This window comes from Cupressus sempervirens, chromosome 10 (genome assembly GCF_028749045.1).
Source record: "Cupressus sempervirens isolate cs-2001-9-10 chromosome 10, ASM2874904v1, whole genome shotgun sequence".
NCBI lineage: Eukaryota > Viridiplantae > Streptophyta > Pinopsida > Cupressales > Cupressaceae > Cupressus > Cupressus sempervirens.
Genome location: NC_143127.1, coordinates 772,017,232 through 772,030,597, shown reverse-complemented (window position 1 = coordinate 772,030,597; position 13,366 = coordinate 772,017,232). Strand labels below are relative to the sequence as shown.

Here is a 13,366-nt window from a genome sequence, read left to right as displayed (position 1 = left end):
GGGAGGTAGTAGTGGTAAGGCCAAGGGCAGAGCTAATGGTAAATGTTGATAGTGATTAATTTAAATTTCAGCACTTAAAATATTATGTTTATTAGGTGTGCCTATGGAGCTATTTAATGCACTGTTTTGGGAAGGTCGTTTCTCTGCTGTAAATACCCCAGTACAGACCAGATCAAACCCGGTTTAATTTTACTATTAATAATATCAATTGCCGAGAAAAAAAAAATCCCCTATATTTGCTATAATCGTCCACTAACTGTCCCCAAAAATTTGCCAAAAAAATAGCTATCCTAGGAATGTGTCCCACTGTCCCCTGCCATCCCCGTCCCAAAAACTCAAGGTAATGTAGGCCAAATAAAATTAATGTAGCCCTTATAGAAACAACCCTGTTCAGCCCTGTCACTAGTATCACAATATCCTATTCCAACTAGTTAATTCTTATTTTCTAATTTTCTTTTTGAGCAAGCTTTATTTCCATGAGTCCCTTGCCAAGATATTACACCGTTAATAGAAGCAACTGTTGAGGTTCAAAATGAGGTAAGAAATTTACTTTAAAAATTCAGAGAATAAGAAGAGGACAACGGAGGGAATGGGCACTTCACCTGCATTTCATAATTATGCAAGGTCAAACACTAGGGAGATATGGGGAGTAGGAATGGAACACTCATTAACTTTTGTATTGGCTTCAAGAGGACAAGTGGTCTTTTGAAGTTCGTCAATGCCTTCGGTTAAATAAAAAAATGACAAGGCCTCCTCTGGTTTATTGGATGAGGTAATGATAGAGGTGGGAGCAGAAAATGTTATTCATATAGTCATGGACAATGTATCTCCATATGTGGCAACTAGTAGACTACCAAAGGTAAGGAACCTTATATTGTTTTGGACAAAGAAATGGAACTCGGTGAATCCCAGGTGAAGTCACCCTTCGTGTGGCTAAGACGCTCAAACTCAGGTCCAGCCGAATCTGGGTGAGCCCCAATGCCCAGACTCAGCCATGTAGATGGACATGAAAACGAAAATAAAAACATAAAAACCATTGTTTCACCTTTCCTTCTTTTACATATATTGCCTCACCCCTAAAAGCAATGTCATTTCATTTTGAAGGAAAAATAGAAGGGAAAAAAGCAAGGTGAGAAAAAGTTATAGTGCATTGTACCCAAACTAGCAAGGAGGTAAAGCAAAAACTCATCATTGAAATTTATTTGGCAAACTTCGTAGTTACATTTGGTGCATTATGAGGTGCCTACCAACAATTGGAAGGAGTTTTCATTTAAATATAAGTTTGATTTAAGAGCTAAGCTTGATTCATTTTGGGTTTTTTTATGGCTTTTTAATTACAAATTGCATTTTTTAAACTTTATTTACATTTCAATTCATTTTTCTATTTTATTTCACTAGATCAAAGAAGGAACCCTTGATGTACTTGATTTGTTTTTTGAAATATGCCTACACGTTTTTTTGTATTAGTTTATTAGATATAAATGACAATTCACAAATGTTCAACTTTTCGTATCTATGCAGTATTATAGCAGTCTTGAGCTTTTCAAATCATTTTTTCTACAGTCTACTTCTAGAAATTGAATTAAAAAGGACCCAGCTTGGAAACATGCTAAAAAAATTCTTGGGCAACAAAAAGAAGAGGTGAAAATTGCAAAAAAATTCATCATGTAGGCATTAGTATATTGAAATACCATCTTGCACACGGTCCTGCCCATGATGTTGAGGGATGCAGCGAGGCACCTCCTCAGGTTGTTCATGAGCTGTAAGTGCAATTAGAAACATTAGTGATGCAAAGAGAAATGAAAAAGAGGGAAAGGGAGGAGGTATGCTGCATTGATGGTATTGGAAAGGCTTCCTCCATGCCTCCATTTCGTCATTGTGCTAGTGCTAGCATTCATTCTTGTGCTAAAGATAATGCTAGTGCTAATTCTCGCCCAAGATATAGAGCAAGTGCTATTGCTTGTGCTCATGGGAGTATTCCCCTTGGTTGTATAATTCATAAATCTAGCATGGATTCTTTTTTTTTGCCATGCACTACTAGTTCCTAATCATCGCTTGAGAGCATGGGTTGGAACAAGTAAGCACATGATGCAGCTAGAGGCACAATTGGAGACTTTTGTTACTATTGCTTCATTTAATTCCACTTCATTTTATTCCATGCAGCTAAGTAAATATTTTTTATTTGATTATTTTCAAATTTATAATTTGCATCTTTGTCTCTTTAATTTTTATATTGAGACGTACATCAAATTCAAATTTCAAATTAAGCTCTCCATTTTACAATATTTATCTTATTCTATTTATTTGCGACATGTTACATCCTTTCCTTGTGAACTTTTTAAAATCACTATAATAACTATTTCCTATTAAGCATGATGTTAGACAGTTGAGTGATTTTTATTTATTTGAGTTAATAAATTATGATCATGATGATTTAAATATATGTTTGTGCAATATTGGGAAAGAATTATATTAGATTTCATTATGGATGATTAATGTAAATTATAATTCTATAAATGGTTTGTTATAAATTTTGCAATGATAATGGTAAATCCTTGTCAACGGATGCAGAAGAAGATCCATCCATTGAGCAGGGGAAGAGTATCATCAAAATGAGGAGATGTGGACACATAGTGAAGCTCACAAATGCCATCTAAGTAAGAACCATAACTATTTAACCAGTCATTAGGTCTGGGAGAGGTGTTGTCTTAGATATGTCCAGGTGGTTGCCTTTCTCTTATAGTTATCGATTTGAAGGAACAACCATGGTGATCTCCTCATTCATATTCTTTCAGGCTATGCATTTCAATATTCGCATGTATGTATGTATGTACGTATGCATGCATGCATGTATGTATGTGTGTGTGTATGTATGTAAACTTATATAATGGTACAGATATAAATAAATGTATACATGTATGTCAATGATCATTAAAGCGTATGAATGAATGCTAACCAAACAATCATAGATAGATGCATGCATTTTGTCTTGTTCTAAGATGACAAGGTGGATGTATCCATGATGATTGAGTAACTAAGTACGCAAGATGAAAGTTGGCACTAAGTTGTCAAGCACATGTACATTTTATTATAGCAATACACACAAAATAAATGTTTAAACTTTTTAGTTTTTTTATGGATAAAAGGCCATAAGGCCCAAAGTTAGGAAAAAATTTGATATCCATTTTTGTGAGGTATCCAAGATTAGGGATGGATAATTATTTTTTATCAAAGCTTTACTAATTTAATCATTTGACGCCAACTTTTTAACTTCCATATTTGTAGTTCTAGTTTTTTATATCCTTATTGAAGTACCTATCAAAATAAAATTAGCTAAGATCAAGTTGTTAGAAACCTGATTAATACATTATCAAGTACAAGTCAACATTTTCTAATCTATTGTACAATCAAAATATGCTTTAGAAAATTATTTTGATTATAGATATTTACATTTTATTTTATTTTTTCTTTTGATTGTTTTAGAACATCTATATTTAATCTCTATTAGATTATATCCCAAATAAATTTGTATCCCTCTACAATTATTGCTATCTAAGCACAATTGTCTATTTAATGGTTAACTTACCAATTTTATCTTATTAATATCTCTTCTCCATCTGCTCCCTTATTAGCAACGTCATATGCTTCTTTATTACCTTCTCTAAAAATACGTTTGATGATCATTTTTCGAAATTATCGACTATATGGCATACTCAAGTTTAGAATTTAGGATTCAATTAGGAGTTTCCCTTTTTCTTAACACATTTAATATAATTTGTGAATCACCTCCATAAATAGTTTCTTAATTCCGATATCTCAACTGAGTCTTAAGCCTTCTATCAAGGTTTCTAATCTTGTTAGATTGTTGGACATTAATCCTAAAGGTTTGGCATGTTTAATTAAACATAGTCCCTTGTCTAAATAAATTGTACATTCTAGGCCTGTTGATCCTGGATTACCTCTCAAAGCCCCATCAAAATTTAATTTTGACCATCCTACAAGAGGAGGTTCTCATTTACATTCTTTCCTAGCAATCTAATTTGTTTTAATATCAATCATTGGAGGATTTATAAGATTAAACCAATTTTTCCGCATTTTTGCATCCCATCTGAAAAGGATCCTTCCTCCTTATATGAATTTCTGAGATTATTATTGGCTACTTCACTTATGCACAACTCTAATTTATTAAAGTATGATAGATCCATCTTTGTGTTACAAAAAAATCTTTTGTTCCTTTCTTTCCATATTTCCCATAGAAGAATAGTTGGGGATAATTTCCACATATTATTATAAACATTAGAACTTCCATATTTCGGCCAACTAGTTAAAAAGTTCAAAAGATTTCCAGGAAATGTAGAATTCTAGTTTAATTTCTTACATCACCAATACAAACATTCTTTAGCAAATGAACATTCAAAAGGCAGGCGTTCAACAATTTCAGGTTCTTTTTTGCAGAGAGGACATCTTGACGGTCCTTCAAAGCCCATTTTTGTAAAACCATCTACTGTTAGAATTCTCCTTTGAAGAGCTGTCCAAAGGAAGATGCCTTCTTTTGGAAGACATACCAGATCCCAACATAGATTTAGAGGAATATCAATCTTATTCTATTGTTTCGAGTTTATTATCTTTTCATACCCTAATTTAACTTTGTATTTTCCATCTTTCAAGGCTCCCCAATGATGCCAAGGAGTGTGGTGGGTAACCAAACTTCTATGGATTTATAAGGGAAATAAAAGGTTTGTCCAATAGCCCTAATGGCGCCTAAATGGCTCCAAGAGTTCAAAACACAAATTAACACTTACCCAATGCCCCAAATGACTTGAATCACTTGTTTGCTCCTAATTTGAAGTGTTCCAACAGGTTTTGGGCTTATAGGTAGGGGTTCTATCTTTAAACTCCTAATTGCTCCTTGTAGGCCTAGTTTTGCTCAAATTAGGACAGTCGGGACTGTTTTTTCCCATTTTCTCAGAATTTTTCCAAACTTGAAAACTAAATTATATTTTCAAATACCCATTTCAATTCTCTACAACATATCAAAAACTTGGATAAGGTTGTTTTGGACTGTGTCTTTGTTGTACCAATATGCCCCCCTTTTTAGGCTTAAAAACGACCACTTTTACAAAGGAAGTACTGAAAATACTTAACCCCAATCTACCAAACCTTGGACAATATTGTATTTTGGTCCCAATTAAAGGATTATATAGTCAATTTCAGTCTATAACTTTATATTCTATAGAAACCCCAAAACCCTCCTCAAATAGGCCCTAAAATGAGAGTTTCTTCATTCAACTTACCCCAATCACTTCTGGGATCAATTGGTTGATCCTAAAACACATCCTTGATGTCCTACCACTTCTCCAATCATAAAAATATAAGCCCCTTCAGCCAAAACTCTTTTAGCTATAGGCTAGCCTCAAGTTTCCTACACTTTACTCCACAAAACTCATAGGGTACCCCTGCAAATCTCAGTTTCCTTGCATGAAATGTGTTACTACATTAATGTAAAAGTTATTAGTGGCCCATTCCTTAAGAATCAGAAAACCATTCAAGCAATGGACTCCAAAATCCAAAGTTCTACCAAAACCGCTTAATTAAAACCTTGATTTCCTTGCACCAGTCAGTATAGATCAGATTTTAATTTATTAACAAATCAACAAAATATGTAGACTTATAATATGAATGTATTAATATTCTCAAACCATCCAAATGCGAGACTCAATCAATAAGAATTAGTAACAATCCAAACTCACGAGAAAACATTTGATTTTATTGTAAAAATCTACAATTCCAGCCGCACAGTCATGTATATATTCACTATTCTTGCTTTTCCATCTGTACAAAGGCATTTAAAAATACCAAACTGAATCCAAAAGGTTAGAAGTTGAAAACATATGCATAATAAAATAAAATACTTTCCCTGCTAGATAGGTAACTGTTACAACTCAGATTTTTGAATTTGTAACTTATTATTTATAAACAGTTTGGGACTTCTAACCTATCAAACTTTAGTAAATGACTTTAAATCATAATGATAAGTCCTCTTAAACTATCTTAGATCCCCTGGGTACTATTGAACCCCCTTACATTAGCAATTAGTCCTATGACCCTTAGGACTGTTATTCTTTAAATTGGTATAATTTCCTCCGAAGGCCATTATTGGCTCCAATAGACTCCATTTGATCTGATGAAATCCATGTCCTTGTATGCTTTCTCCCTACCTCCTTAATCCTAGTTGAAGGCCTTGTGCTCCTGCACCACCCAAATTAGTTTATCTTCCCTTTCTTGATGATTTGTTTGTCTTTTATTTAAAAATTGACTAAATATGTGTTTCTCCTGATTTGATAAAGGGGTTTCATCTTAAGTTTTCCATTGCCATTCTCCATATTGGTTATTGTTTATTTTAATTTTGTAATTACACACATAGTTACCCCATAGATTTGTCAAGATATGTTTTATGTTCAATGGTTGGTTTGCACTATCTAGAGAAGGAAGCCCATCCCATGAGTCCTCCTAAAGAAGGCTTCCTGTCCTAAACCAATATCCCGAGTTAGGTTTTTAGTTATTAAAGGATGACAACTTAACATAAAGTTCCAAATTCTTGATCCTTTTGGCAGATTTATTATTCTAAACAGAGATAAAGGATTACTGCTATTTAAATAAATGTTTAAACATATATTATGTACATGTGTGTGTGTGTGTGTGTCTATATTATTCTAATATTGTTTCTAGCACATGGTGTGACTTGATGCTATCAAGATAATTGTTTTTATGAACCTTTCGACCATGACTTGCTGAGGTGGGAGTTACTCCTCTTGCCACCTTGATCAGAGAGTCACATAGGAGGCCTTTCAAATCATCCCTTCTTGCGGGGTCAATTCTTGAAGAGTATCCTATTTGTTTGTGGCATGGAGCTCAGTATTTTTCTGACCTTGGATACAAGTTCAGTATTGAGAGTTCTTCTTTTCCTAGTTTGATTTCTGGGCTTTTTTATTCAATCACCTGAGAAGAAAATGGGTATCCCTCTCTGCTTTCTTTGCAACCAGCTTGGAGAATGATCACAGGAATTATTCTTATACTTTCTATTAGTTGTATTTATGACTAGTTGCAATCAGAAATTATCTTTGTAAAATAATCAATAGATCTTATGCAAATGAAAAGCTGGGATTTATTATATTGAACTATTTGTGTCATGCATCATGTGCATTCAGCTGTTGTTTCAATCGCTGAATTTTTAAAAGGCTCTGTTTCTTGATAAATCTAGTTGATTCATACTCATTTGTTATACATCTGTATGTAGCATGAAATTCAAATCCGATAAATAGCATACTAGCTTAATGTGCATTGCATATCATAGCAGAAAAGATAAGCATGAATCGGTTCCATAATATTCAACTTGTGAAGCCTATATCTTGTCTTTTGAGCATGAACAGTTACTTCTATATTCTTTTCTTTAACATCATTTGTAAGAATCGGGAAAGTGAATCTATCATCTCTTACTGGGAATAGACCAATATACATAGGAAGAGATCCTTAGTTCTAAGTAGAACTTGGCATGACATTTGTACCTTTTGTTGCCTTGTATGCATGTCAATTGAATTTATAGTGATCGGGTCTTAATCTGAAACCAAAATTGTCTAAAGTTTTTGAGTCGTCATTTAATTTCTGTCCTTCAAGGATAACTTTAGTGGCTAATATTCGCCAATTGGCTAATCTCACTCATCAGGGACCCTAGATTGGGCAAAAAAATTTGCACTTTTGGGGTGTCCATGTCACCTGCACTTTACCAAATTTGGGTCCCATGCTTAGGATAATCGCCAAAAATAATACAAAGGTATTTATATTTTAGTGATGACTTCGCCAATGGAATCTAATTTTTCTATGTAGTAAATTAAATATTTTCACCTGCAATTTTCAAGGCTTGTCTTAATTGATGGTCACATTCGCCAGTATTTGGTAAAACTTTATGTTACACTACAAATTAAGTATGTAAATATGACGTGTTTTTATTCTGAAGACTTTTCGTGAAACTTTTTATCCTTTCTCACTTTGCTGCAAAATGGATTTGATTGGGGACGTGTATTTATTATGGGAACTTTCTTTAAAACTTGGTATCCTTTAAAAAGTTTGGCCTGAAATATAATTTAAGCCATTGATTTAAGATCATCCAACTATTAAAAATAACAGGGGTGCTTCCCACAAACCACCATTCAATAATTTGGAGGGAAACTGTAATGATAAAAATGGGCTAATTTTGACCTTAAAGTTTGATAATTAAATGGGCTCCATATAATAATAATAATAATAAAATCATTGTTTCTAGGTATGTGTGCTTTTCCACAAATTTCATCAATAATGAAAGATTCACTAGGATTTTATAGAATTTTCATATGATTGAAAACTAATCGCCAATAAAATTTAAAAAAATCTTACTTAAAAATAAAAAAAATTCACCACTAAGAAATTAATTTCCCCCTAAACTAATGTTCAATTCACCAAAATTTTATACTTTTTTCTAAAGGGGGATTTCTTAAAGTTATCCCTGCTGTCCTTAAAACATCCCTGGTTTGGGTGAAATTTATGGGTTTGTAAACTTAAAACAGCAAACTACCAGCTTAATAGCTATCAGCTTGAGTCATCAAGATAGATTATGGTCAACCTAGAGGATGGGAATACGAAAATATGGCCAAGAATATGAGGTAAAATGGTTGCTTTAGGACACTGAGTCCAACGGGTTGTGGAAAACTGAATATGAAATCGTATTGAATCTTAACGTGTCTGGTGGTGACATTGGCAGCAACAAGATAAGTGCTTGTAACTTAAAACCTTGATGAAGGTGGTACTATGCTAGAGGTAGTAACCATCAATCACTAGAATCAGTAGCGCAATGTCTAGCGAGGAAAGACACACAAATAGGCAAAAAAGTCTATAGGTTTGGCTGGCTAAGACAGTTGTGGGTTCTGCACCAAGCCTTCGATGACAAAGAAAGTTGAAGCCCATGTTCACATGACTTTCAGAAGGGTCAGGCCACATTCGTGTGGAAGTTGTGTGGGTGACCTATAGGTCATAATCCTAAGATCAAAGGTTGTGAAGCAAAAAACCCTGATGATATTCTTTCACCCCTATGGAGGTCTGAAGCTAATAAACTACAGCAGAGATTGAACCATCAAGTTACCGGTTCTATGAGTTATGCTTTGGTAGTTAATAACTTAATTCAATTATTTACGTTTCATTTCAATTTAAGGATAAAGCATTGTTAGACTCTTTTCAAATGAAAGTTATATGTTACATTGTTTGCTTTGTCTTCCTTCGATATTAAGTAACAGAAGAAGTTAGTTAATCACAAGTATGGAGGTCTGAAGCTAAAAGAAGTACAGAAGAGATTGAACCATCAAGTTACCAGTTCTATGAGTTATGCTTTGGTAATTAATTCAATTATTTACATTTCATTTCAATTTAAGGATAAAGTATTGTTAGACTATTTGCATGTGAAAGTTATATGTTACATTCTATGCTTTATCTCCTCCAATAATAAGTAACAGAATAAGTTAGTTAATCAAATTACTTGTGGAATTAGTTGAAAATTACTTTTCAGTTATTTAACAAAATTCTTATTATCTCCACTTTGTTTGTCTAAAGCATATTTCCTTTCCTTGTAAGAAAAATTTTTATATCCCATTTTTAAAGAGAATTTAGGTTGAATGTTGCAAGACGTGTTATGTCTCCATTTTGGCAAAACATGGTGGATGCCATAACTATTTGTGGGGTGGGGGTCAAAGCCCCCAATGAAGTTACTTAAAAGGTCCAATTTTGACACAAAATATGGCTGATGTAAAATCTACAATAGAGGAGCAATGGTTGATATGGAGGAAGGAGGGGTGCACCATCATGACCTATGGTTGCACTATTACGAATTAATTGGTAAATATCTGCTTGATATTAACAGAGAGCAAGAGGTCTATATATACAAAAGAATGAAAGGATGTTTCCTTAGGAAACGATTGTAAACAATAGAAACATTCTATTCTAGCTAAAAGAAAGCTATCAAATAACTACAAACTGACTAATATTAGAAACATTCTAATATTTAAAATAGATAACCATGAACTAATAATAGAAGCTTATCTATTATTGTAATACCCTCCCTTAATGGTTAATCTATCCACAACACTAAGTTGTTATCTAAATTTAACAAACTTATCAAGACCAAGAGGCTTGGAGACAATATTTGCACTCTGATTCATGGTAGGAACATACTGCAAGTCTATTGTCTCATCTTCAACCAATTGTCGTATGTAGTGATAGTGAACATCCACATGCTTGGTTCGTTCATGGAAGATTGGATTTCGTGCTAACTTGATAACGCCTTTGTTATCAACAAACAAAGTGGTCAGTCCTGCTGGTGACATCTGCATATCCTCAAACATTCGACGTAGCCAAACAACTTCATAACATGCCTTGGCTGTCCCTCTATATTCAACCTCTGTAGAGGAGAGAGAAACTCCTTGCTGCTTCTTACTAGTCCATGTGACGACATCGGATCCCAAACTGAACACATACCCAGAAGTTGATTTTTTATCATCTACAGAGCCTACCCAATATGAATTTGTGAACCCATTGAGTCTAGGATTAGAACTTTGCGAGTAAAGAAGTCCGAAATCTGTAGTGCCCCTTCACATAACAAAGCACACACTTTGCTGCCATCTAATGATCAGCCTTGGGAGCTGTCATAAAACGTGAGATGTAGTTGATTGCGAAGCTGATATTAGGCCTAGTAGCAGAGGGGTAGATGAGGTTGCCTACTAGTTGCATGTATGTAGTATCATCAACGAGAGGAGAATCAGACTTGATTGATAACTTGAGACCTTTCTCCATAGGTGTATATGCAAGCTTGCAATCCTGCATACGGAATTTGTCTAACAGAGCTCTGGCATATTTGGACTGAGAGATGAATATGCCAGAAGACTATTGCCAAACCTCAACACCTAGGCAATAATGCATGAGCCCAAGGCCAGTCATATCATAAGATTAGCACAAATTTTGTTTGATTCCCTGAATCAAAGATGTTGAACTGCCAGTGATGATCAAATCATCCACATCAATAACCAGAAGGATGATGTCACCTTCAATAGTCTTGATGTACAATTTGAGTCTAAATAACTTCTCTGGAAGCCTTGATCACTGAGGTACTTATCGATTTTTATGTACCATGCCCGAGGGGCCTACTTCAAGCCATAGAGAGCTTTCACTAATGTGAGAACCTGTTCTTTATCGACAACCTTGAAACCAAGAGGTTGCATTCTTTACCTGAGCAGTAATTCTGAAATACCTCTCAACTTCAAACCCTTATGTTTCAGCAAAGGCACAAAATTCATCAAACTCAAAAATTCTCACAGACAACAAAAGAAAATAATCAATCGGATGTCTTTCCCATCAAATGGCCTCATATTTATAATCTTCAAAATGGCACAAGTTTCCCAAATGAACTTCACTTAAGAAGCTTCTTCCATACAACATTAAAATATAATAGTGTCATTATAATATAATTGATTAATTGCTTTTGGCTCCAAAAATGACCTTCCACCATAACATAATATTTTGACACACAAGGCCACTGTTTCTTGTTCTCACAATTTAAAACTTTTCGTCTCGATTCCAATAAGCCTTAGTACAGAGGTGTCCAACATACAATACCAACAAAAATAGCAACCTCAACGTATTTAGATGAATAATAATAATAATTCACCTATCTTGAGAAAACAACTGAAGAATCACATATCTTGAGAAAACAACTGAAGAAGCACAAAATCAAAATCTGACATCACCGAAGTGATCCTGATGATGAAAGACGGTGAATGAACCTGACAAGTTGACTATAAATAGATGCTCCCTCCAAGATTCTTGAAGCCCAAACCAAAAGACCGAAATAAAAACTGAGAGCATCACTCAACTCTTCTAACTCAACTGAGCTCATCGAAACCAACAAATTGTCTTACTATAAATAGTAAGTCCCTCAAACAAAGCCAAAATACACCAAAGGTTGTTGGAAAGCCTATAACCACACCATTGAGACCCTCAAATCCCACTGTCAACTCACAAGGGTCATGATGGTGAAGTGACCTAACCAACAGTAGGAACCTACCAAAAATGGCGACATTACATTGGTAGTTCTACAAGTTGTTGACAAGAAGATGTTCACATCAGGCTGCATATATGAAGGCATGGGTAGGGCCAAGCAGCACATTAGATCAGCCCATGAAAGAGTTAAGGGTGAGTATCCTAGTTGGGAGATCATTGATAGGACAAGGCACCTCCAATTTCACAAGACCCTCCATGCAACCACTCATTTCCTCAATCCAACATTCCAATTCTGCCTTGATCTCCAGGTAAATGAGATGATTTTGAATGGCCTCTACTCAACAATAAAACGAATGCCTTCTAGAGATACTTAACAAATAAATTACGAGCTAGAGATCTTTACACAGGCATAGGAAGACATCTTTCCTCGTCTAATGTTCAAAGAAAGTCAAGTGAATAAAGAGCACACGATTATACTGAACGGGGGGAGGGGGGTGAATCAGTATAATAACAAATTTTCCAATTTAAAACTTTTATCCAAACAATTAACTTCAAATGCTGAAATAAACAATTATGCACATGAACAAAATGACACAGATTTACGTGGAAACCCGGTGCAGGAGAAAACCACGACAATAAATGCTTTTATATATACTTTGTTCTTTTACAAATTGGTTTGTAGGCTCCAACCTACTAGAGACTACATCCTCTATGTTTATGAGCACCGACTCACTATAAGCTCTAATTGCCACACTTTGCAGGCACTGACCTACTGGAAGCAGCGACCCCCATTACGTGTCTTCGCAAGCACCAACTCACTGCACACAAACTTCTTTTCCACCTTGATAATGTTGCTTACTTCAACTGATGATGGATACTTTAATTGCTCCAATTTCTTTTCTTCAAATTGATACTTATGAATTCTTTAATCTTCACTTGTATTCATTCTTTTTAACTCTTCTTATTCCCTCTTTTATATATCTTTATTGTATCTTTCAATGTGATAAATATATAAATTAGATAAAAACCTAATTGCATATATTTTATTACTTCCCTCATTTCTTCACTTATATCTGTTTTTCCTTCACATCTATTCTTCTACGCACATCCTGTTGATTTCTTCTTTCTTTATTATTTCTCCCTCTCTATGCTTCTATCTTCTTCTTGTCTACCACGCACTTCTATATTCTTCAACTTCTCATATTCTCACACATATTTTCAAATGAGATCTCTATTATTATTTATACTTCTCTCATTCAAAGAATGTGACTTTTCAAAGATGAATAGTCAT

The 13,366-nt window shown here is 34.4% G+C and overlaps 1 protein-coding gene across 3 annotated transcripts in view; it reads right to left on the bottom strand.

Moving 5' to 3' along the window:
- The window catches only part of SUT2 (sucrose transporter 2), a 108,315-nt gene that overhangs the window by 38,234 nt on the left and 56,715 nt on the right, over nucleotides 1-13,366 (bottom strand). The window lies entirely within an intron of this gene.